The 26,470-nt window shown below is 37.1% G+C and overlaps 1 protein-coding gene and 1 non-coding gene across 2 annotated transcripts in view; one reads left to right on the forward strand and one right to left on the reverse strand.

The window, feature by feature from the left end:
* Window positions 1-26,470, forward strand: part of TAOK1 (TAO kinase 1) — a 146,033-nt gene that overhangs the window by 27,232 nt on the left and 92,331 nt on the right. The gene's annotated exons all lie outside the window — the stretch shown is intronic.
* Window positions 689-791, reverse strand: LOC131498614 (U6 spliceosomal RNA). Its single transcript, XR_009255498.1, has one exon. It is a non-coding gene; the product is annotated as a U6 spliceosomal RNA (small nuclear RNA).

Raw genomic sequence — 26,470 nt, forward strand, 5'->3', positions numbered from 1 at the left:
TTTTCATGTCTCCATATTAATAGATCTTTTAAAAATTTATGTGTTTTCTTCACTGTCCTATGTCATATTAATCCCATCTAGTGTATTTTTTGATTTCTGAATTGTATTTTTCATCTTTTGAAGTTCCATTTTGCTCTGTGTTGTTTTTTTTCCTTTCTCCTTTCTCTCTTTGTATATGTTTTTATTTAAATGATTGTAGATATTTAGAATAACTAATGCTCTTTTTTGCTAATTTCTCTTTCATTCTGAGATCTGTTTTTGTTGACCAAGTTTTCTGTTAGTTATGGATAGCATTTCTTGGTTTTTTTGGTATGCCTTTTTCTTTTTTAACAGATTCTATTTTATTTTAATTTTTTTAAGTTTATTTATTTTGAGAGAGAGCATGTGTGTGAGAGTGGGGAAAGGGCAGAGAGAGAGAGAGGGGGAGAGAGAGAATCCAAAGCAAGCTCTGCACAGTCAGCATGGGGCCTGACATCGGGCTTGAACCCACAAACGGTGAGATCATAACCTGAGCTGAAATCAAAAGTTGGACACTCAACTGACTCAGCCACCAAGGCTTGCCTAAAATATTTTATTTTTAAGTAATCTTTACATCCAATATGGGGCTTGAATTTACAACCCCAAGATCAAGAATCACATGCTCCACCGACTGAGCCAGTCAGATGTCCCTGCAGTTTTTCCTTTTTTTTAAAATATGGAACACTTCACAAATTTACATGTCATCCTTGCATATGAACCTTACTAATCTCTGTGTCATTCTAGTTTTAGTATATGTACTGCTGAAGTCAGCAGTTTTTGGTATATCTTTTAATTTTTGATTGAGTTTAGTATGTTCTCCCCTCTTTTTTTTTTTATTCTGAATTTTTTGCTTTTAAAGAACATTACACTTTGTCTTGATGGGCACTTGCTTGTGGATTGCCTTAATCCCTTCAGGAATGCTAATTTAGCTCTGCTGGTAAGTTATGACCCTTTTGGGGACTCTACTGAGTTCTCTAAGTCTCTAAGGATCCTCCACCATGGTTGAGTTGGAACTGAGACCGTCTTCTAGCCTGTGTGACCTCTGGGAGTTTAGCTCCCCCGTAGTTGTTCTTTGCCTGGCCTTACGGAGTTTCAGGAAACCTGTGCATGTGCAGCTTTGTATTCAGCCAGAGATACTGGAAGGCATCTGCTGAACAGTTCTGAAATTCTTTCTCCAGAAAGTCTACTTTCTCTATTTCAGTTGGCTTGGCCTTCCTAAACTCTGATCTGTCCTTTTTTTTTTTTTTTTTTTTTTAATAACTTTAAAATTTATTTATTTTGAGAGAGGGAGAGAGACTGTGAGCAGGGGAGGGGCAGAGAGAGGAGAGAGAGAGAATCCCAAGTAGGCTCCACACTGTCAGATGGGACCCGAACTCAAGAACCATGAGGTTATGACCTGTGCCAAAACCACGAGTCGAATGCTTAACCAGTCGAGCCACCCAGGCACCCCTGATATTTGTCTTCTTTGCTCAGAGACTGCTGTGCTTTTCTTGGAATCTCTTTGCCTATACTGCATTCTAGAAAGTGTTTCTAGGTAGAAAGCCAGTAACCCTAGAACTTACCTTGTTTCACTTCTAGCAGAGATTGTGGTCATGTACTGCCTCTTGTGCAGTGTCTAAAAAGGAATTTTATATTTTTCCAGCTTTTCAGATCTTATGACAGGAATATAAATCCTGTCCCAATTACTCTGTCATCGCTCAGAAACAGAAGTTGATCCTGAAATTGCATATACCAAGTTTCAAAGCAGTTTGATTGGCTTAAATTTTGTCATAATATGAATAGCCAATATTGTGATATTCTTTTTTTTTTTTTTTTAAGTTTTATTTATTTAAGTAATGTCTACATCCAACATGGGGCTGGAACTCATGACCGTGAGACTAAGAGTTGTGTGCCCCTCTGATTGTGGCAGCCAGGTGTCCCTGGTGGTATTATTTTTGATTGAATTGTGTCAGCACATACTTGACGTATTTCCACTCTTTCTTTTGCCTTTTGGAAGAGTTAGTGGGGTCAGTGGAAGAATATAACTCATACAGTAGTAAGTGAATGCAGAATATGTAATAAAATAGATACAAAGTTGCATGAGGATTTTTCTACAGTATCTTATTGTGTTAGTGGAATTGATAAAGAATTTACATACAAGATAATAATTGAAGTATATTTGGAAGGGTGGATAAGATTTATAGGCAGAGATGGTGCGGATAGCATTCCAAGTGAAGAAAATAGCCCTAATATACATGATGTCATTGGTGAGAAATAAGCTCACAAGTATCAATTGGACCCAAGTTGGGAGAACTCTGAAAAGTCACCCTGGAGAAGATTATAATAGTGAAAATTTGTGGGTTCATTTGAAGTTTTTGAACAGGAGGATTGAGTGATACTTTCGAGGTGCTTTAGAGATCTGAAATGAATCAAGAGTGCTGTATTCATTATGGTCTTTGTTTGCAAGCAGAAAAGTGATGGTGACTATCTTATGGAGAAATGAAAGTCATTGTAAGGCTACTAAATTGCTCATAGACTCAAAAGGAAGGCTAGAGAGCCAGTCTGGGACAGTTCTTGGGATCTTGATATCAGGAATGAATTGACATTCTAAACAGGAGGCCACCAGAATAAATTAGTGCCATCCATTTTCCCCCCAAACTTTTTTCATTTTGCTCAAGATTCCAGACTCTGAAGACAGAGAGTGGGGTTGGCTTAGCTTGGTTCATGTCCAATCATCTGTAAGAGCAGAAGTAGCATATTTATTTCTTTTGGATTTAATTTTTTTAAGTTCTCACTACACCCACCATGGGGCTCAAACTCACAACCTCGAGATCAAGAGTCGCACATTCCACTGACTGAGCCAGCCAGGCGCTCCAGAGCTAGGCATATTTATACATAGTTTTGTCTAGGCAGAGGAGAGGTTATTTCCCAGAAGGAAATCCGTACCTTTACTAAAATGTGGGTATACATTCTGGGAGGCCCATATGACTATGGGTGTATGTCATAATGGATTAAGGGGGAAAGACGAGATTAGAATGCTTGTTTGGGAGGCTTTTTTCTCTAGACCAGACAAGAGGTGACAGAGACCTCAACAAAAGGTAGTGGCTATGTGATTGGCAGTAAGGGTTTGGAAATGAAGAACACTGTGGAGGTAGAATTTTTAAAATTTAGTAACAAATGCTTCTTACTCATTCAAATACACATGATCCTAAAAGTACTAGGTGATTGGCAAAAAGTCAATGATGAGGTATAGTGAAAACCATGTGATAGTAGGCAAATTACTTAGCTTTTCTGAACCTCAGGTATAATTTAGGTTGATAATTACTTTAGGACAGTTGTGACAATTCAATAAAATAAGCAAAATGCCTGGAATATAACAAGATTTTCTTGCTAAGCAGAAAAACAGGGAGGATTTCTTTTGATTGTATTTGGTTGGGAGGTGCTTATATGTTGTTATAAGCTATAAGGAGGTGCTATATGTTGTTCCCTCTGAATACACAGTATTAGAATCTAATGCCTTTCTGTTTAGCGAATTTTATGCAAACAGAAAGGAAACATTCTGGATTAGAAGTTAGTTTTAGATTTAGGGGTTCCTGGGTTGCTCAGTCAGTTGAGGCTCCAACTCTTGATTTTGGCTCAGGTCATGGTCTCAGGGTTCATGGGATCGAGCCCCAAGTCAGGCTCTGTGCTGACACCACGGAGCCTGCTTGGGATTCTCTCTTTCCCTCTCTTTCCTCTTCCCCTGCTTGTGGGCATGCTCTCTCTCAAAATAAATAAACTTAAAAAAAAAAAAAAGAAATTAGTTTTAGATTTAGAGTTTTTTAAGTAAGCCTTTTATATTTATTTTATAATTTTAGACTTACAGAAAAATTATAGCTAGTGCAGTTCTCATGTACCTTTCACCTAACTTCCTCTAATGTTAACATTTTATGTAAGAGTGTTCTATTTGTCAGAATTACAAAGTTAATACTGATATGAAACTGTAAATTATTGACTTTATTCAGATTTATCCAGCTTTTCCCACTGAGGTCATTTTTCCTATTCCAGGATCCAGTTCAGGATATTACCATGCATTTAGCAAATTTAGATTTTTAATTCCATGTCTGTTATTAAGTGTGACCTTAGGCAACCACTGAACCCTTCAGGCCCTTCTCCATAATGTAAATATTGACTTAAAGGATATCTAATTTTAATTTTGTAGTTTTAATTTTCTGAGTCTGTTTATATCTGTCATACAGTATACTTTTTATTTTGAAAGAGATTTTAAGATCTAATCAATACACCAGATCTTGTTGACAGTAAAAAAAATTCAATTTTTAACTTGTAACTTTAGCATTAAAGGAAAACTATATATTGAGATTTGGGGAAACTCACAAGAGCTTTTTCTTCTATTTGAACAAAAAATGACAAAAAGGTAGGGTTTGTGTTTTGACTCATTTTCTCTGTAAATACTAGTTAACAGATTCTCTATTTAGTTATGTAATGATTGAAAGGAAAGTCCAAAACATTTGTATTGTTAAACTGTTCATTTTGGGAATATTAGGGAGGACACGAAGCTTAGAAATGTAACTTGAGGGGCGCCTGGGTGGCTCGGTCGGTTGAGCGTCCGACTTCGGCTCAGGTCACGATCTCACGGTCCGTGAGTTCGAGCCCCGCGTCGGGCTCTGGGCTGATGGCTCAGAGCCTGGAGCCTGCTTCCGATTCTGTGTCTCCCTCTCTCTCTGCCCCTCCCCCGTTCATGCTCTGTCTCTCTCTGTCTCAAAAATAAATAAAAGTTAAAAGAAAAATTTAAAAAAAAAAAAAAAAAAAAAAAAGAAATGTAACTTGAAGTAGATTAATATAGTAGAATTTATGATGAAGATAATTGAGAACAGATATATCCTAAATACAGTTAAACTTTGGATTGCCAGTAACTTGTTCGGTGAGTGTTCTGAAAGACGAGCAAGCATTTCTAATAAATTTTAACTCAATAAACAAGCAATGTCTTGCAATTCGAGTAGTAAGTATGCAGTGCTGAATGTCACATGATCACAGCTGAGCCAGTGGTTCTTCTTTCTCTCCCTCTCCCTCTCTCCCTCTCTCTCTCTCTCCCTCTCTCTCTCCCTCTCTCTCTCTCTCTCTGTCTCTGTCTCTGTCTCTGTCTCTTGCTGTGGGATCATGGGTGATTGTCTCCCATTTTTGGATGCTCGGTCTCAGGCTGCGGTGTTTGGCAGAAATCAGTGCTTTTTCAGAACTTTGGAAGGTGCCCACAACTGGCACTAGTGTATTTTTTGTCACTTCATAGCACCTACGGACAGACAGTCCTTTGCATTTGCATACAGGAGTAAGCTTAGGAATGCTTTGCTTCATTCTAGGTCAGGCTGCCTACACATATAGACCCTTTCCTCTACTGCCTTATTGCCAGTTCCATTAAATACAGTATATAACAAGTTTATTAATACTGTACTACATGAACATCCATGCGAGTGTATACAATGGCCCCTGTGCAGAGAAAGATTCTACTGAACCAATAGATAGCAGTGATTCTGTCAGTGATAGTGAAAGTCGTCTTACACAGTAACCCTTCTCTCCCATGTCTGCCTCACACCAGCCATGAAGGTTTTCAAATATAAGTGCAGGTTAATTTGTTTATTCTTCTTTATATTTTGTATTTTCTTTATTATTTTGTATTATAATATTGGAAATCATTTTTATATGAGTATTTTTGGGTTGTGGAATTAATCATCTGAGTTTCCATTATTTCTTATGGGGAAATTTGCTTTGATATACCTAAGTGCTTTGGATTAAAAGCATATTTCTTTTTTTTTTTTTTAATTTTTTTAATGTTTATTTATTTTTGAGGGAGTGAGGGAGAGAGAGACAGAGACAGAGACAGAGACAGAGTGTGAGCTGGGGAAGGGGCAGAGAGAGGGAGACACAGAATCCTAAGCAGGCTCCAGGCTCTGAGCTGTCAGCACAGAGCCCGATGCGGGGCTCGAACTCACAAGCCGCATGATCATGACCTGAGCTGAAGTAGGTTGCTTATCTGAGCCACCCAGGTGCCCCTTAAAAGCATATTTCCAGAGTGAATTATACTCTTAAACTAAAATTTTACTGTAATCTAAGTAGTTCATTTTTTGTTGCTTATTAGTGCTTCTCAGGTTTGGGCATGATTTGAAAAATGTTAAATTGTTTATATTTTTAAGTTGTTGCCCCTTTTCACTTCCATACTAGGTTAAGGAGAATATCCTATTGGAAATAATCTTAGGACAGTTGTATTTTATCTCTTGGATCCTCCTATTCAGAAATGTTGAACACAAAGTACCAGTGGCCTTGACTTACAAATAATTGACTCTGATTCAAAAGTAGGTTCTATTAAATGACTTCATTACTTTTAAGGACCTTGAATTGTAATATTTGACTATTGTATTATTCATTTTCTTTTTTTTTTTTTTTGTATTATTCATTTTCTTAAATTTACATTTAGTAATTGTGTAAGGTCTCATTATTCATTCTAATCCAACAATTCCCAACCTTTGGTTTACCAAAAAATGTTTATGAAAAATTGTAGATATATATAGGTTTGATGAAGGGCCCAGGAGTATGCATTTAAAAAAAAAATACTAGGCAGTTTTTATGCAGGTGGCTGTGGACTACACTTTGAAAAAACATAACTGTACATAAAGAGTTTTTATTTACTGTCACAATTCTTGTATTAAAACCATATTTTTCATTGTTTACCTGATTTCTGTATTGACTCTTACATTTCTTGAATGCCTGCTATGAGAGATGTTGTATTAGGTATATCAGATCAAAGATTAATAAGATAGCTTCTGCCTTTAAGGAACTCAGTAAGTCGTTGGGTGAGATCGGTAAACAATTCAGAGCAGTCAGATAAGTGCTAACTGGGTATAAGCAAACCTTATGGAAGCATCACACACACACACACACACACACACACACACACACACACACACAGACACACACACACAGACACACACACACACACACACACACACTTTGCCTGGAAGAATTAGGGTGGGAAAAGTTTCCCAGTGGAGATGATAACCAGAGATTGAAGAAAGTAGAGGAGTTTAGATAACATCAAAATAAAAAGCTTCTGCACAGCAAAGGAAACAATCAACAAAACTAAAAGGCAACCTACTAAATGGGAAAAGATATTTGCATATGACATATCTGATAAAGAGTTAGTATCCAAAAATGTATAAAGAACTGATACAACTCAATACCCCAAAACCAAATAATCCAATTCAAAAATAGGTGGAAGAGGGGTGCCTGGTGAGCTCAGCTGGTAGAGCATACAGCTCTTGATCTCAGGGTCATGAGTTTAAGTCCGATGTTTGGTGTAGAGCTTACAAAAAAAAAAAAAAAAAAGGCAGGAGACATGAACAGACATTTCTCCAAAGAAGACATACAGATGGTCAACAGACACATAAAAAGATGCTCAACATCACTTCTCATCAGGGAAATGCAAATCAGAACTACAATGAGATAGCACCTCACATCTGTCAGAATGGCTAAAATCAAAAAGACAACAAGTGTCGTCAAGGATATGGAGGAAAAGGAACCCTAGTGCACTGTTGGTGGGAATGCAGACTGGTTCAGCAGCTGTGGAAAATGGTACACAGGTTTCTCAAAGAGTTAAAAATAGGGGTGCCTGGCTGGCTCAGTTGGAAGAGCACATGACTCATGATCTCAGGGTCATGAATTCAAGCCCCATATTGGGCATAGAGATTACTTAAATAAAACTTAAAAAAAAAAAAGAAGTACCCTATGATCCAGTAATCGCACTACTGGATATTTGCCCCCAAAACACAAAAGCACTAATTCAGACTAATGCACCCCTAGGTTTATTGCAGCATTACTTATATATTTATTTTTTTAAAAAAAGTTTATATATTTTGAGAGAGCAAGCACAAGTAAGGGAGGGACAGAGAGGACAGAGTGAGACTCCCAAGCCAACTTTGCACTGTCAGCAGAGTCTGATGCAGGGCTTGAACTCACTGTCTGTGAGGCCATGACCTGAGTCAAAGTCAGGTGCTTAACTGACTAATGCTGCCCCTATTGCAGCATTATTTATAATAGCTAAATTATGGAAGCAGCTTATGTGTTCATTGATAGATGAATAGATAAAAAAGAGGTGGTATATATATACAATGGAATATTATCCAGCAGTGAAAAGGAATGAAATCTTGCCATTTGCAACAACATGGTTGGAGCTAGAGAGTATAATGCTAAGTGAAATAAGTCAGAGAAAGACAAATAACATGATTTCATTCATATGTGAAATTTAAGGAACAAAATAAGCAAAGAAAAAAAAGAGACACAAACCAAGAGACAGACTTTTAAAAAAAATTTTTTTTAATGTTTTTATTTTATTTTGAGAGACAGTGTGAGCGGGGAAGGGGCAGAGAGAGAGGGAGACACAGAATTAAAAATTTTAAGTAAATAAAAATAATAAAAAAAGGGGGGCACCTGGGTGGCTCAGTTGGTTTAAGTGTCTGACTCTTGATTTCAGCTCAGGTCATGATCTCATCGTTCGTGGGATTGAGCTCTGAGTCAGGCTCTGTGCTGACAGCATGGAGCCTGCTTGGGATTCTCTCTCCCTTTCTCTCTGCCCCTCTCCCATACATATGTGTTCTCTTTCTCAAAATAAATAAACATTAAAAAAAAAGTAGAGGAGGGGCGCCTGGGTGGCGCAGTCGGTTAAGCGTCCGACTTCAGCCAGGTCACGATCTCGCGGTCTGTGAGTTCGAGCCCCACGTCAGGCTCTGGGCTGATGGCTCGGAGCCTGGAGCCTGTTTCCAATTCTGTGTGTCTCCCTCTCTCTCTGCCCCTTCCCCGTTCATGCTCTGTCTCTCTCTGTCCCAAAAATAAATAAAAAACGTTGAAAAAAAAATTTAAAAAAAAAAAAAAAAAAAAAAAAAGTAGAGGAATTTGGCATGAAGTGCTTACTGGTTATGAGCACTATGTTCTCTACACATAATTCATTTAACCCTCACAAAATGACATAGGTATTACCATTTCCCCTATTGTAGAGTTGTGAAAAATTTGAGGTCAGAGAAATTAAGTTGCTTGCCCAATAAGTTAACTGCCAAGAGTTGGTATGTTGGCAGATCCAGTTTTGGGATTTAGATATTATAATTCTAGAACCTGTGTTTTTAGTTACTGTGTGTTCAAGGCTCTGTGGTAAAAGGAGCATGGCAATAAACTGAGAGGTCTGTGTCATCAGAGCACAGGAAGTTGGAGTTGAAACTAGCGAGGTAGGGTGGGACCAGATAATGTAATTCCTTTAATGTTAATGATTTTTGTTCCAACTAAAATACAATGTAAAGGGATCGAACACTTAAGTAGAGGGAATGACGTAATCAGATTTGCATTTTGAAAGGTCATTCTAGTTTCAGTAGACCAAATGGATTGGAGAAGGGCCACGAGTGGATGCAATGGCACTATTTAGGAAGTTGTTATAGTAAGGCAGCCCAAATGAGATAAAGTAGTAGCCTAGGTGGAATAAGGAGGAAATTGTGGAGATGTAGGAAAGTGGGTCAATTTAAGAAAGATTTAGGAGGACAGATCTACAAAATGTGATGATGGATTAGGTTATGGGTGAAGGAAAGGGAGTTGTTGAAAAATAACTCTTAGGTTTCTGAACTGCTGAATTGAATATATTAGGTTGGCTCACTGTTGTATATAGTCACAGAATGATTAGTTTGAGTGATTAGACTATGTTGAGTTAGAAGTGCCTTTGAGATATTAAAGTGGAGATGTCAAATACATAGCTTTATAGTACCTTTGAACTTTCTGTATAGTAAATAAATGAGGTGTCCATTATTTTGTCCCTAATAGCATAGCTGATTGGTACTTTTTCAGGGCTTTATCATAGTTGTTATCTCTTGAATCACTGGTAATAAAAAAGAATGTAAATAGAGTTTGGCTGTCAGTAGAGCTAATAAAAGAATGTGAAAATATTCTTCAATCTAGAAAGCAATTAAGACAAGTATGTTAGGACAGTTCTCCTTTGGATAATGGCAGAACTAAGAATATACCCTGATGAGAGACTAGGGAAAAAGAGGGCCAAAAAAGGCTAATCTAAATCTAAAATGACAATTTAAGAGCAATCTAGTTTGAATATTGAAGTTACATATTTCCTTCCTTTTGTTAATAACGGAATTATTCTTGACTTACCTAAACTACAATTACCCAAGTTACTGTAGATGTACAGTGGGATTAGTTATACCAGAAGCGAAATGTTTTTTTTTCTTCATTTCTCCATCATAGTCATTTGATGCTGTGCTGATAAATCAGCATAGCATTACTTTATACATTCAGGCATATTGTATATTTTAACTATTCACTTTAAATTTTCTTGAAAAACAGGAGGTCTGACTAATATTTCTTTAAGTTAAAGCTATTCTCAGATTATTAGATTTTGTTTATTGAATTTAGAGCAGTAGTTTCCCTTTATCAGAAAATATTGCCACTCTTAAAAGTATTGTGATACTGGACAAGACTAAGCTTTTGATGAAGATTTTATATCTTGTAGGTATTGTAATGTTGGTTTCTGTGTTACTAATATTTTATTTATTTTTGTAAGTTTTTTTTTTAAGATTTTTCTAAGTAACCCCTATACCTAAAGTGGGGTCAGACTTAACAACCCTGAGATCAAGAGTTGCATGTTTCACCAACTGAGCCAGCTAGCCAGGTGCTGTTTTACTGTTATTTTAAAGTTCTCTGGAAAAAATAGTTTTAAAGATAATTCATATACAGATATAGAATATTTGGAAGATAAAAGCCATCACTGAATTTACCACCTAGAGATATCACTGTTTTGGTGTATTTCCTTTACTGTTACTTCTCTGTATTTATTTTTATTTTTTTATTGTTAAAAAAATTTTTTGTGTGTTAACGTCTGTTCATTTTTGAGAGAGTGTAAGCAGGGGAGGGGCAGAGAGAGAGGGAGACACAGAACTCAAAGCAGGCTCCAGACTCCACACTGTCAGCACAGAGCCAGATGTGGCTCTCAGACTCAAGATCTGTGAGATCATGACCTGAGCTGAAGTAGGACCCTTAACTGACTGAGCCACACAGGTGCCGCTACTTCTCTGTATTTTTAATGTACAGACCATGTAGAGTGTAGTAGTTAAGAATGGAAAGATTCTAGAATTAAATCCCATAGGTTCAGATTTCTGTTCCATCACTTATTAGCTATGTGATTTTAGCAAATTTATTTCTCTGAATCTTGAGTTTCAAAATTTGTAATATGAGGATATAAAAGTAAATACTACTGTTTGCTGTGTGCCAGTTGCTTTACTAAGTGAAAAATCTGAATCTTCATAACATCTCTATTTAAGAGCCACTTAATAGTGCCTTTATAGGGCGCCTGGGTGGGTCAGTCAACGACTTCAGCTCAGGTCATGATCTCAGGGTTCATGGATACGTGCCCTGAGTCAGGCTCTGTGCTGACAGCTCAGAGCCAAGAGCCTGCTTCAGATTGTGTCTCCCTTGCTCTCTGCCCCTCTCCTGCTCGCTGTCTCTGTCCCTCTCTCAAAAATAAACAAATGCCTATAAGAGGATAAATTAAATAATGGATGTAATGTACTTAACATAGTGCTTAGATAAGAGACTCTTAAAAACTGAGAACAAACTGAAGGTTGATGGGGGGTGGGAGGGGAGGGGAGGTGATGGCCGCTGAAGAGGGCATCTTTTGGGATGAGCACTGGGTGTTGTATGGAAACCAATTTGACAATAAATTTCATATATTAAGAAAAAAATAAAGAATATTAACCCCCCCAAATAAATAAAAATAAAAATAGTTCATCCAGTGTGTATATCTTTGACAAGAAAAAAAAATAATATAGTGCTTAGGACATAATAAATGTCACTTATGTGTATTTTGAAAATTGCATTGTACAGTTTATTAAAGCTTTTATTGTGGCCACCTTCTCATGCCATTAATACTCCTTGAATGTAACTGGAATTTTTAAAATGGCTTACAGAAATTCATCAAATGGATTCATTTACTCATTTCTCTAGCAATAGACCTTTAGATTGTTTCTAGCTGTTTAGCTCTTAAAAATAATGCTATTATGAACATATTTGTTATGATTATTTTTTTAGTTTCCAGAGGTAGAGTTGAGTTAAAGGGCGGGAGTATATTTTTATATTGATATCTAGCCCTGCATTGCTTTCCTGAAATGCAGATCGGTGTACATTCTTTTTTCATGTTGTTTAAATAGTTATTAGCTTTTCTTTCTTCCTTTATTTATTTATTTATTTTTTTTGAGAGAGTGTGCGTGGAGGAGGGGCAAAGGGAGAGGGAGAAAGAGAATCTTTCTGAAAATTATTTATTTATTTTTTATGTTTATTTTTGAGAGAGAGAGAGAGAGAGAGACAGAGCATGAGCAGGTGAGGGGCAGAGAGAGAGGGAGACACAGAATCTGAAGCAGGCTCCAGTCTCCAAACTCCAGGCTGTCAAGCAAAGAGCCTGACTTGGGGCTTGAACTCCTGAACCATGAGATCATGACCTGAGCCAAACCCAAGAATCAGACCAACCGACTGAGCCACCCAGGCGCCCCGGGAGAAAGAGAATCTTAAACAGGCTCCATGCCCACTCAATACTGAATACTTTGGAACTGTTTGCGCTGGGCTTAATCTCACAACTGTGAGATCATGACCTGAGCCGAAATCAAGAATAGGCCACTTAACTGACTCAACCACCCAGGCACCCCTAAGATTGTAAGTAATCTCTACACCCACCCTGAGGCTCATACTTCCAGCCCTGAGATCAGCATGCTCCACTGCCTGAGCCAGCCAATTGTCCCTGGAGTATGAAGTCTTTGTTGGGCTTATCACCCTGAGCTCCATAGAGGTGGGCAGCAGCTTTAAGCGCAGAACTGTCATTTTTACCTCCTGCGCTTTTCGGATCCTCCAGAGTGGGCAGCTCTGGTATGATAGTGGTAGTCTGCATCCCTAGGAGGCGCCCCAGCTGCGTTGCCCCCATCTCCTAACTTTTTTATTTTGAGAAATATAAGATAGATTGGAAAGTTGCTAGAATTGTGCAGTGAATACCCAATGTACTCCTTACGAACATTCACCAGTTGCTAACGTATATAACTATTGCTGTATTACATAGATACTGACTTGATTCCCCTGAACTATTTGAGTTCATTGCAGACGTGATTGTAAATACTTACGCATTTATTGCATAGGAACAAGGTCATTGTCTCACTAAACACAATAAAAGTGCCACAGGAATTTTAACAGTACAATACTCTTATCAAATATACAGCCCATATTCAGGTTTTTCTAGTTTGTCACAATGATGTCTTTTAAGGATGGATTTTCCCCCCAATCGAGGACCTACATTGCATTTATTTGTTATATGTCTTTGGTTTTCTTTAACTTCTGGAACATTTCCCTGGTCTTTTTGGTCTTTCATGATATTTTGAAGAATGCAGGTTAGTTTTTCAACTAATTTCCATTTTGACAGATTATCATCTTTGTGAGATTTTAAAATTTGTTAATATGGAATTGTAGATATCTAAATAGTTTGGTAGTCTTTTTTCTTCCCTCCAAATCTTTGACCCAGTAATTTTTTATAAGAATATTTTTCAGGGGTGCCTGGGGGGCTCAGTCAGTTGAGCATCTGCCTCTTGATTTCAATTCAGGTCATGATCCCAGGGTTGTGAGATCGACCCCCGCGTCTCCCCATCTCCCCTGTGCACACTCTGTCTCTGCCTCAAAAAAAAAAAAAAAAAAAAAAAAAGGTTTTCAGTGTACGCAAGAAATTTTGAAAAATCTAAATGAAAATAAATCTCCTCTGCAAAGTTGTAACACTTGTAGATTTTGAGTTATACTAAAACTTAAATTTCTGCATCATTCCTACCTGGCAAGTTTCTAGCACTTTGAAGAATCATTGAAATTCTAATGTTTTTTATTTGCATTGTAAAAATTCTTACAAACTGCATTCGTTGAAAGAACTAACTAAAAATGAAGAAGCAAAATGAAGAAAATAAGTCTATACGTTCTAGGACTCATGTAATAGCTGTCAACATTTTAGTCTATACGTTTCCAGTCTTGAGGGAATCAAAGTGTATGTGTGAGAGACATTAAAAGAATTTTGTATCAGGGTGTCTGGCTGGCTCAGTTGGTAGATCACGCAACTCTTGATCCTGGGCTTGTAAATTCAGCTCCCACATTGGATGTAGAGATTACTTAAAAATAAAATCTTAAAAAAAAATTTTTTTTTGTATTGTAACACGGTGCTGTAATTTGCTTTGCCCTCCTTTACTAGTGGTTGCATTATTAAACAATGAAAGAATGGACAAGTAGAAGTGTTATATGATCTTATTAATGGGAAACAACTGGAAAGAGCAGCTCTTATCAGTCAGCATTTAGATTCTTCCTAAGTACTGTAAATAATTCTTAATGGTTGTATCATACAGTTGTTTTTCTAGTTCTCAGAATATCTGTTGATTGGGGATGAGGGGACATTAGAGAGGTGAGTGCTTGTGGAATTGCAAATTATGAAAATCTTAAACTTTATTTGGAACTAAGTTTCATGTAAGTGCTATGGCCAGAAAATGAATTTCTTACCTTAATTTTTTTTAAATTTTTTTTTTAACGTTTATTTATTTTTGAGACAGGGAGAGACAGAGCATGAACGGGGGAGGGGCAGAGAGAGGGAGACACAGAATCCGAAACAGGCTCCAGGCTCTGAGCTGTCAGCACAGAGCCCGATGCAGGGCTCAAACTCACAGACTGTGAGATCATGACCTGAGCTGAAGTCGGATGCTCAACCAACTGAACCACCCAGGTGCCCCTCTTACCTTAATTTTTAACATTTGTTTTTAAATAGGTAAAACATTCACCATTCAAAAAATACAAAATAGGTGAAAAGTCTTCCTCTCATTTTTGTGTCTCAGGCTTTTGAGTCTCTTCCTTATATTGGCCACCAATGTTACCAGTTTCCAAGTATCTTTCCGGAGATAGTTTTTGTATGTACAAGAAAATTTGTATATGTCACAAGATACATTTGAAATGATTTGATTATTTTAGTCTAATTTCCTTTAATAGTACTAACATTTATACAGCATTACCTCAGAGATATTGTGGGCTTGGTTTGGATCACCACAGTGAAATGAGTATTGAAATCAAATGAGTCAAATGAATTTTTTGGCTTCCCTGTGCATATAAAAATATACTTAACTATTTTGTAGTCTACTACATATTGCAATAGCATTATGTCTTAAAAATGTACATACCTTAATTAAAAAATACCTTGTTGCTAAAAAATGCTAACCACTATTTGACGTTTCAGTAAATTGTAATCTTTTTGCTAGTCGAGGATCTTGCCTCTATGTAGATGACTGCTGATTGAGCAGGGTGGTGGTTGCTGAAGGTTAGGGGGACTGTGACATTTTCTTAAAATAAGACAACAATGAAGTTTGCCACGTTGATGGACTCTTCCTTTCATAAACATTTCTCTGTTGTTTGCAGTACTGTTTGATAGCATTGTACCCAGAGTAGAAATTTTTCAAAACTCTAAAGTCAGTCTTGTCAAAAGTCTAAAGTCTTGTCAAACCCTGCTACTCCTTTTTCAGAGAAATCTGTGGAAAATTTTAAATCCTTTGTTGTCATTTCAACAGTCTTCTTAGCATCTTCCATAGGAGTAGATTCCATCTCAAGAACTACTTTCTTTGCTCAGCCATAAGAAAGGAACTCCTCAACCATTAAAATTTTATCATGTGATTGTAGCAACTTAATTATATCTTTAGGCTCCACTTCAAAATTTAAATCTCTTGCTGTTTTCATCACATCTGCCATTACTTCCTTCTCTGAAGCCTTGAACACCTCAAAGTCGTTCATAAGGATTGAAATCTACTTCTTCCAGTCTCCTGTTAATGTTGATATTTTGACTTCTTCCCATGAATCGTAAATGTTGTTAATGGCATCTACAATGATGAATCCTTTCCAGAAAGTTTTGTTTACTTTGCCTAGATCCATCAGGCACTATCCATGGCAGTTATAGCTTTACAAATTGTATATTTATTTATTAAAGATTTTATTTATTTTATTAAAAAATTTTTTTAAATGTTTTATTTATTATTGAGAGACAGATACAGAGTATGAGCATGGGAGGGGCAGAGAGAGGTGGAGACACAGAATTCAAAGCAGGCTCCAGGCTCCGAGCTTTCAGCACAGAGCCCAACACGGGGCTCGAACTCACGAACTGTGAGATCATGACCTGGGCCAAAGTCGGTCACCCAACCAATTAAGCCACCCAGGCGCCCCTATTTATTTTTTTAAGTTCATTTATTTATTTTGAGAGAAAGCGTGAGCAGGGCAGGGGCAGAGAGAGAAGGAGAGAGAATCCCAAGCAGGGATTCCCCACCAGCGCAGAGCCTGGTCCGGGGCTCGAACTCACTTGCCATGAGATCATACCTGAGCGGAGATCAAGAGTCAGATGCTTAGGAGCACCTGGGTGTTTCGATCAGTTAAGCGTCCAACCTCGGCTCAGGTCATGATCTCATGGTTTGTGAGTTTGAGCCCTGCATTGGGCTCTGTGTTGACAGTGTGAAGCCTGGAGTCTGCTTTATTTTATTTTTTTATTTATTTTTTTTTTTTTAATTTTTTTTTCAACGGTTTTTATTTATTTTTGGGACAGAGAGAGACAGAGCATGAACGGGGGAGGGGCAGAGAGAGAGGGAAACACAGAATCGGAAACAGGCTCCAGGCTCCGAGCCATCAGCCCAGAGCCTGACGCGGGGCTCGAACTCACGGACCGCGAGATCGTGACCTGGCTGAAGTCGGACGCTTAACCGACTGCGCCACCCAGGCGCCCCTGGAGTCTGCTTTAGATTCTGTGTCTCCCTCTCTCTGCCACTTCTCCGCTCATGCTGTCTCTCTCCATCTCTCAAAAATAAACAAACATTTTTTAAAAATTAAAAAAAAGACGCTTAACCTACTGAGTCACCCAGGCACCCCTAAAGATTTAATTTTTATTTTTTTAATTTTTGTTTTTTAATTAAACCCATTTTTTTAAAGTTTTTTATTAGAGAGAGAGAGAGAGAGAGAGAGAGTACAAGCAGGATAGGGGCAGAGAGAGAAGGAGAAAGAGAATCCCAAGCAGGCTCCACACCATCACCACAGAGCCCCATGTGGGGCTTGGACTCAGGACTGTGAGATCATGACCTGATCCAAATCAAGAGTCAGATGCTTAACCATCTGAGCCACCCAGGTGCCCCAAATTTTTATTTTTAATCCAGCGTGGGGCTAAAACCTGCAGCCCCTTGATCAAGAGTCACATATTTCGCTGACTGAGCCATCCATGCACCCCTCAAATTGTATTTTCAAATCTAAGACTCAAAAGTTGAAATTACCTTTGGTCCATGGGGCTGCAGAGTGGATGTTGTATTAGCAGATATGAAAACAGCATTAATCTCATTGTATATCTCCATGTACTTGGGTGACCAGATGCATTGTCAATGAGCAGTAATATTTGAAAGGAATCTTTTTTTTTTTCCCCTTGAGCAATAGATCTCAACAATGTGCTAAAAGTACTCAGTAAATCATGTTGTAAACAGATGTGCTGTCATCCAGGCTTTGTTCCATTTATAGATGACAGGCAGAGTAGGTTTAGCATACTTCTTAAAGGCATTAGGATTTTCAGAACAGTCCATGAGCATTGCCTCAACTTATAGTCACCAGCTTCAACAGTCCCTAAACAAGAAAGTTAGCCTGCCCTTTGAAGCTTTGAAGCCAGGCATTGACTTCTCCTAAGTATGAAAGTCCTAGAAGACATTATCTTCCAATATAAGACTGTTTACTTGACACTGAAAATCTGTTGTTTTTAGTGTAGCCACCTTTATTAATTATCTTAGCTAGATCTTCTGAATAACTTGCTGCAGCTTCTACATCAGCAGTTGCTGCTTCACCTTGTACTTTTATGTTATGGAGATGGCTTCTTTCCTTAAACATCACGAACCAACCTCTGCTTGTTTCAAACTTGTCTTCGGCAGCCGCCTCAACTCTCAGACTATACAATTGAAGAGAGGTAGGGTCTTGCTCTGGATTAGACTTTTGCTTAAGGGGATGTTGCTGGTTTGATCTTCTATCCAAACCACTAAAACTTTCTCCATGTCAGGTTAATATCCAGAATATATAAAGAATTTATACAACTCAACACAAAAAATCCCAAATAATCTGATTTAAAATGGGCAGAGGAACTGAATAGACATTTTTCCAAGGAAGGCATGCATACTCATGCCAATGGACACGTGAAAAGATGCTCAACATCACTTATCATCAGGGAAATGCAAATCAAAATTATAATGAGATATCACCTCACACCTGTCAGAATGGCTAGCATCAAAAAGACAAGAAATTGGGGCACCTGGCTGGCTCAGTTGGTGGAGCATACGACCTTTGATCTCGGGGTTGTAAGTTTGAGCCCCACGCTGGGTGTAGAGATGACTAAAAATTAAAAAAAAAAAAAATGAAAAAAGGCAAGAAATAATGAGCGTTGGTGAGGATGTGGAGAAAAAGGAAGTCTTGTGCAGTTGGTGGGAATGTAAACTGGTGCAACCACTGTAGAAAACAGTGTGGAAGTTCCTCAAAAAATTAAAACTAGAAATACCATATGATCCAGTAATTCCACTACTGGGTATTTACCCAGAGGAAATGTAAACACTAATTTGAAAAGATATATGCACCCCTATGATTATTACAGTGTTATTTACAATAGCCAAGATATGAAAGCAATCCAGGTGTCTGTTGATAGATGTGTGGATAAAGAAGATTTGGTATACAATAGGATATTACTCAGCCTCAAAAAAGAGTAAGAGCTTGTTCTTTGTGACGTCATAGGTGGACCTAGAAGATATAATGCTATGTGAAATAAGAGAAAGACAAATACCATATGATTTAACTTGTATGTGGAATCTAAAACATAAAACAAACGAATAGATAAGTAAACACAAAGCAGAAACAAGCCCATAAATACAGAGAACAAACTGGCAGTTGCCAGAGGGAGGGGGTGATGGGATAGACAAAATGGGTGAACCAGAGTGGGAGATACAGGCTTCGAATTATGGAATGAGTAAGTCATAGGGATCAAGGATGTTACGTAGAGGATACAGTCAGTGGTGTTGTAATAATGTTCTTTGGTGACAGGTGGTAGCTACACTTGTGGTAAGTATAGATTAATGTATAGACTTGTTGAATCACTGTTGTACACCTGAAACTTGTGTAATGTATGTTAACTATACTTAAAAAAAAAAAAAAAAGCAAAAATAGTATACAAAAAAACCCAAACCACCTTTCTTCATATCAGCAATAAAGCAGTTTCTCTTTCTTATCATTCATGCGTTCACTGGAGTAACAATTCCTTCAAGAACCTTTCCTTTGCTTTTATAACTTGGCTGTTTGACACAAGGTCTCACTGTTAACATTTCTTTCAACATGCCTTCCTCACTAAACTTAATGATTTCCAGCTTTTGATTTAAAGTCAGAGAAGTGTAATTTTTTCACTTGAACACTTAGAGGCCCATTGTAGGGTTATTAACAATCACACCCAGGTAATCTATGCAAGGATACATAGAAATAGGTGTACTTGGGAGACTTAGTTTTTCTTGCTAATTCTTTCTACCTTTCAAAATTTTTGTTCCCCAAATACATATATTACCTTTTTCTTTTTTAATTTTTAAACAGAGATAATGTTATGTTCTTTTCAAGAAGGTCCTTAATTATGCAACCTTATCAGTTACCATTTCATTTTATGTGTTCATGTTCCAATTAGACTAAGGGGGCAATTTTTCTTTCTCTAAAGGGATTGAATGTTTGACTGAGTTGGCTGTTTTCTAAGCCTGAGCCCTCTGATTAACAGATGTAGGGAAAAGGGCTTTATGGTATTGAAGCAGTTGCTTAAGACCAACAATGTCCTTTTTGTGAAAATCTGAAGGTTCTTAAAAGATGGAATAGCATGACATCATCACTGTTCATCCAAGGAGCATTCCTCAAGTAATACTGAATATGCTTTGATTATCAGTACCCTTCCCCCATCTTCTTTCTCTTGCTTTGACTGATGTTATTGTCAGCTATTTGACTATATTTTACAAATGTGGAACAGTTACTTAATTCTCAAAATCCTAATTTGGTCTGAGATTTTAAAATAAATTATATTGGATTTTTTATTCTAGTTTAATCAGCTTTCTTAGATGTATGTTTTAGGATTAACAAACTGGTACCACCTACAAAAATTGTTTGTCTTTTACATTCATCCCTAAATAATCTAATAAATGATAGGCTTCCTTGGCCTATTTTTGTAGAACCAGGCACAAATTAGATCTCAATTGCTGTTTATAAGACTGTTAATTTCATTTTACTGTTCTCTTTTAGTAAGAAGGATATCAGTTACTCTAACGATATTTATCCTCTGAGAATAGATATTTAAAAAATATAACCTAACAGCCTGGTTTTTTTTTAAGTGTATTTATTTTGAGAGCGAGAGAGAGCAAGAGGGCAGAAGGGGGTAGGGGCAGAGAGAGAGGGGAGAGAGAGAATCCCAAGCAGGTACTGCAGTGTCAGCACAGAACCTGGTGCTGGGCCCGAACTCACAAACTGTAAGATCATGATCTGAGATGAAACCAAGAGTGGAATACTTTTAACCAACTGAGCCACGGAGGCGCCCCTGGTTTTTTTGTTTGTTTGTTTTGTTTTTTTATTTAATTAAAAAAATTTATTTTAAATGTTTATTTATTTTTGAGACAATGCTAGAGACAGTGTAAGCAGCGGAGGGTCAGGCAGAGGGAGACACAGAATCTGAAGTGGGCTCCAGGCTCTGAGCTGTCAGCCCAGAGCCTGACACAGGGCTGGAACTCACAAACCATGAGATCATGACCTGAGCCGAAGTCTGATGCTTAACCGACTGAGCCACTCAGGTGCACCCCCCCCCCCGCCTTTTTTTAAAAGAAGATTGCATGTACAGTTTAATAATACCTTTAAGAACTTATTGTAGATATTTATATCTTTTAAGCCTGACTTGTAGTTTATCTAGCTATATTAGTCCTCTATGTTAGTTATTCATGTGCCTAATATTCATTTTTAGCATTCTGCAGAAATTATGGAGTTTATGAGTAGGGTTGCTGTGAAAGCGCCTCTGTGCTGTTTATTTTTCTATAGTTATTCCTGACAGATTTTTAAAATGGACAAGACTCAAATCAAATGTCTTTGTCAGTTTTAACATTGATGACTCTGTTGCAGCAATATTCTGAATGTGTGCAAGGCAACCAAGATGGTGCTCATTTTTATAATAAAGTACTTTACTTTTGGGAATTTAAGGATGTATAGAAAAGCAGTTATGCAATGTATACTGTAAACTCTAGCCTAACAGTATAATGGAGTGTTTCAGGGATTTTTAACATTTGTATTTATTTTAATTTTCATTTTTTTCTATCTTCTAACAGCCCAAAGAACATGCACACATGTTAGATATTTTTTTGTTATCTTTTTTCCTGGTTGTGGAAGTTGAATGTATGATTATTGTTGATAATTAGAACATAAGGAAAGTATTGACTTGTGAATGTTGTCTGTTATACTGGCCATAACTACCTAAATATAATTCATACCACTTTGGTGTATTGCCTTCTTTGCAAAAACTACAGTATATAAAATTTCTGTTTTCATTCTTTTATTATAAAATCAAACAGATGGAGAAAATTCACAAAACAAACATATAGGTTAATTTATTATTAGAAATAAAATTCCCATGTAATCACTAAGGCAAGAATAGAACTTCACCAGTCATTCTAGAAGTTCCTCCTTATGTCTCACCCCAATCACAATCACTCTTTTTTCCTAAAGTAACTACTATCTGACGTTTACTATGGTAATAACTTCTGGGAAATTTTTTTATAGTTTCATCATCCAAGTGTGCATTCCTGAATCCCATTATTGAGTTTTGAGAGTTCTTTATATATTTTGGATACAAATCCTTTTTCAGTTACATGGTTTGAAAATAATTTTTAGCAGCCTGTGGCTTATTTTTTATTTTTTTAAGGTTTTATTTTTAAGTAATCTCTACACCGATTATGGGGCTTGAACTCACAGCCTTGAGATCAAGAGTTGCATGCTACACTGACTGAGCCAGCTAGGTGCCCCTTGATTTCATTATTTTAAAAGTCTTATTTGCAAGAGTAAAGGCTTTTAATTTTGGGGAAGTTCAAATTATTAATTTTGCCTTTTTTTTATGGATAACACTTTCGGTGTTGTATCTGAGAACTCTTTGACTAACCTAGGTTGCAACAGTTTTCTCCTGTGGTTTCATCTGAATGTTTTACATAAAGTGTTAACTTTTTCATTGAGATAAATGGACTATTTTGAATTAATTTTTCTTAAAAAAAATTTTTTTTTGTTTATTTATTTTGAGATAGAGAACACGCATGTACCAGTGTGGGGAGGGCAGAGAGAGAGAGAGAGAGAGAGAGAGAGAGAGAGAGAAAAAATCCCAAGTAGGCTCTGCACTGGTAGCAGGGCTATCAGTGTGGGTCTTGATCTCACAAACCACGTTATCATGACCTAAGCTGAGATCAAGAGTTAGACACTTAACTGAGCCACCCAGGCTCCCCTGAATTAATTTTTCTATAAGGTATGAGGCAAAGTTTACTTTTAATTTTTATTTTATTATTTTTAATGTTTATTTTTTCTTTTCTTTTTTTTTTAAGGATTTTATTTGTAAGTAATCTCTACACCCATCATAGGCCTCAAACTCAGCCCTGAGATCAAGAGTTGCATGCTGTACCAATAGAGCCAGCAAGGCACCCCTCTTTTTTTTTTTTTTTTTTAAGTTTATTTATTTATTTTAAGAGAGCAAGAAGGAGGAAGGGCAGAGAAGGAGTGAGAGAATCCTAAGCAGGCTTTGCGCTGTCAGTGCAGAGCCAGATGCAGGGCTTGAACTCATGAACCATGAGATTATGACTTGAGTCTAAATCAAGAGTCAGACACTAACTGACTGAGCCACCCAGGCCCCCCATATATAAATTCTATTCAGATATTAACATTTTTAAAAATGTTTATTTAAATTTTTAAATGTTTATTCTTAAGAGAGAGAAGACAGAGCACGAGAGGGGGAGGGGCAAAGAAGGAGGGAGACAAACAATGCAAGGCAGGCTCCAGTCTCTGAGCTGTCAGCACAGAGCCTGATGCTGGGCTTGAACCCACGGACCATGAGATCATGATCTGAGCCAAAGTTGGACACTTAACTGACTGAGCCACCCAGGTGCCCCAGAATGTTTGTTTGAGAGTGGGAGAGAGAGAGAGCGGGAACAGGGTAAGGGTAGAGAGAGAGAGAGAGACAGACAGAGAAAGAACCCCAAACAGGCTCTGCACAGTCAGCACAGAGCCTGCCTTGGGACTTCATCTGAGGAACCATGAGATCATGACCTGAGTTGAAATCAAAGGATTGGATGTTTAACTGAGCCACCAGGCGCCCCTCAAATATTTTTAGATATATCTGAATATTTTTTTCTTCTTTTACTGTTTTGTATATTCCTTGGGGTTTTTCAAATACACAGTAATGTCAGCAACTAGTTTTATTTCTTCCTTTCTATTATGTATTTCTTTGCTTTGCTTTTTTTATTGTATGGGTTGGAACCTCTAGTACAGTGTTTAAGAGGAGTGATTAGACAACCTTACTTAGTTTCTAATCATAAGGGGAAAGCTTTTAGTCTTTAATCATTATGATGTTAGCTGTAGGTTTTTTGTAGATACCCTTAGCAAGGTTAATGATGTTCCCTTCTATTCTTAGTATTTTGACCATTTTTATCATAAATGGATGTTGAATTTGTCAAATCTTTTTCTGCCTCTGTTAATAGGTTCATGTGTTTCTTTTATCTTTAGCTCATATAGAATGGTGACTTAAATTCAGGAACTTAAAGCTCGTCTTCTTTCAGTTTTCTAAGAGTATGTAGTAACATTTTCCTTTTGATTTGTGTTTTTGCTAATTTATGTCTGTTCTTATTTTCCTTGGTTAGTTTGGCAGAGGTGTTTCAGTTTTGTTGATTTTTTTTTTAACCCAAAGGAACCATCTTTTGGTTTTATTGATTTTTCTCCATTGGCTTTTTTGTTTTCTAATTTCATTGATTTCTACTCTGTTTCTTTAATATTTACTTTTTTATATTTATTTTTGGCTTTATTTACTTCTCTATTTCTAGGTTTTTTTGTTTTGTTTTGTTTTGTTTTTAATTTTGTATTAGAGAGAGAGCATGAGCAGGGGAGGGGCAGAGGGAGAGAAAGAATCACAAGCAGGCTCCACACTGAGCATGGATCCCAGACCTTGGGATCATTACCTGAGCTGACACCAAGAGTTGGTCAACTGAATGAACCACCCAGACACCCCTGTTTCTAGATTCTTAAGATAGAAGCTTAGATTATTTATTTGAAATCTATCCTTTTTTTTCTAATACAGATTTAGTGCCTTAAATTCTTGTTTTAAATTTTTTTTTTTAAGTTTGGGGCACCTGGGTGGCTCAGTCAGTTGAGCATCCAACTTCAGCTCAGGTCATGATCTCTCTTGCGGTTCATGGGTTTGAGCCCCACATCGGGCTCTGTGCTGGCAGCTCGGAGCCTGGAGCCTGCTTCCGATTCTGTGTCTCCCTCTCTCTCTCTCCCCATGCCCTGCTCACACTCTGTCTCTGTCTCTCAAAAAGTGAAAAAAGATTAAATTAAAAAAATTTTTTTAAGTTTATTTATTTTGAGAGAGAGAAAGAGCAAGCACAAGTTGGGGAGGAGCAGAGAGAAGGAGAGATAGAATCCCAAGCAGGCTCCGCACCGTCTGTGCGGGGTCTGATGTGGGGCTCAAACTCACAAACCATGAGATCATGACATGCCACCCAGGCACCCCGAGTGCCTTGAATTTCTATGTAAGCACTGCATTAGTTGTACCTTACAAATTTTGTGTTGCATTTTATTTTCATTCAATTTGTATTCTTTTCTAATTTCTAATTTCTCTTGAAGCTCCTTTATCGGCCCATGGATTACTTAGAAGTGTGTTTAATTTTCACATTTCGTGGGTTTTATAGATATGTTTCGGTTACTGATTTTAAATACACTATGGTCATATGATCATTATTTTGTATGAGTTGAAATTTTTTACACTTGTTAAGATTTTTTTATGTCCTAGAATATAATGGCGTGGTGTGAATATCATATGTGTTCTTGTAAAGAATGTATATTCTGTTTTTGTCAGATAGAGTATTCTAGAAATGTCATTAGATAAAGTTGGTTGATAGTGTTGTTTCTATATATTTTCAGACTACTTTTTCTTTGAATTTCTGAGAGAGGAGTATTGGGAGTCTCCCAGTATAATTATAGACTTGTTATTTCTCTTTTCTCTTGCATCAATTTTTGTTTCATGAATTTGAAGCTCTTTTGCCAGTGAAGACAAATTTGGGATTTGGTAAAAGTAATCTTATCATTATATAGTATTCCTCTTTATCACTTGTGATTTCCTTAATTCTGAAGTCTATTTTGTCTGATATTAATGTAGCTACTCTAACTTTCTTTTGTTTAATATTTTGCATTTCTTTTGGGATAAGTCTGCTGGCAACAGATTCTTTTTGTCTTCTACCATTTAAGATCCCCCCCCCCCCCCCCCCGCCGGCCTTCATTCCTGTAGAAGATTTCTACTAGATAAAGAATTCTGTTCAGGGTTGGTAGTTCTTTCCTTTTACTGCCTTAAAGATATTTCACTTTCTGTGGACTCCAGTGTCTTTTATTCAGAATCTGTTGTCATTTACATTGAGTTTATTTTCGTTTATTAGAATTTTGGCTAGGTGTGTCTAGCCTGATTTTCTTTGAATTGTCCTGTTTGGGGTTGGTTGAGCTTGTTGAATCTCTAAATTTATGTTTTTGTCAAATCTGGGACGTTTTCAGAAATTACTAAAACAGTTTTTTTGTCTCCCAATTTATTTTTCCTCTCCTTAACAATACCAGTGATTTGAAATGTAGACAAGTTGATACTGTCCGAGAAGTCACCAAGGCTCTTATTTTTTCAATCTTTTTTCCCTCTCTGTTCTTTAGTTTTAATAATTTCTGTTGCTCTGTCTTAAAGTTTACTCTTTCCTCTATCATTTCTGGTGTGCACTTAAGGCCACGCAAGGAGGTGTTTGTTTGTTTTAAGTAAACTCTATGTGCAATGTGGGGTTTGAACTCAAAAATCCAAGATCGAGAGTTACATGCTCTACAAGACTGAGCCAGGCAGGTGCCCCTCATTTCTGATACTGTATTTTTCAATTCTGAATTTTTCATGTTGTTTTTAAAAAATATTTTGTATTTCTCTACTAAGAACTGATTTGATGTCTTTTCAGTTGTTTGCAAAGTGTTAACCATTACCTCATTTATTATGATTATAATAACTGCTTTCAAGTCTGTGTGATTATTCTAACATTAGTCATCTCAAAATAGGCATCTGTTGGTC

Source organism: Neofelis nebulosa, chromosome 16 (genome assembly GCF_028018385.1).
Source record: "Neofelis nebulosa isolate mNeoNeb1 chromosome 16, mNeoNeb1.pri, whole genome shotgun sequence".
Taxonomy (NCBI): Eukaryota; Metazoa; Chordata; class Mammalia; order Carnivora; family Felidae; genus Neofelis; species Neofelis nebulosa.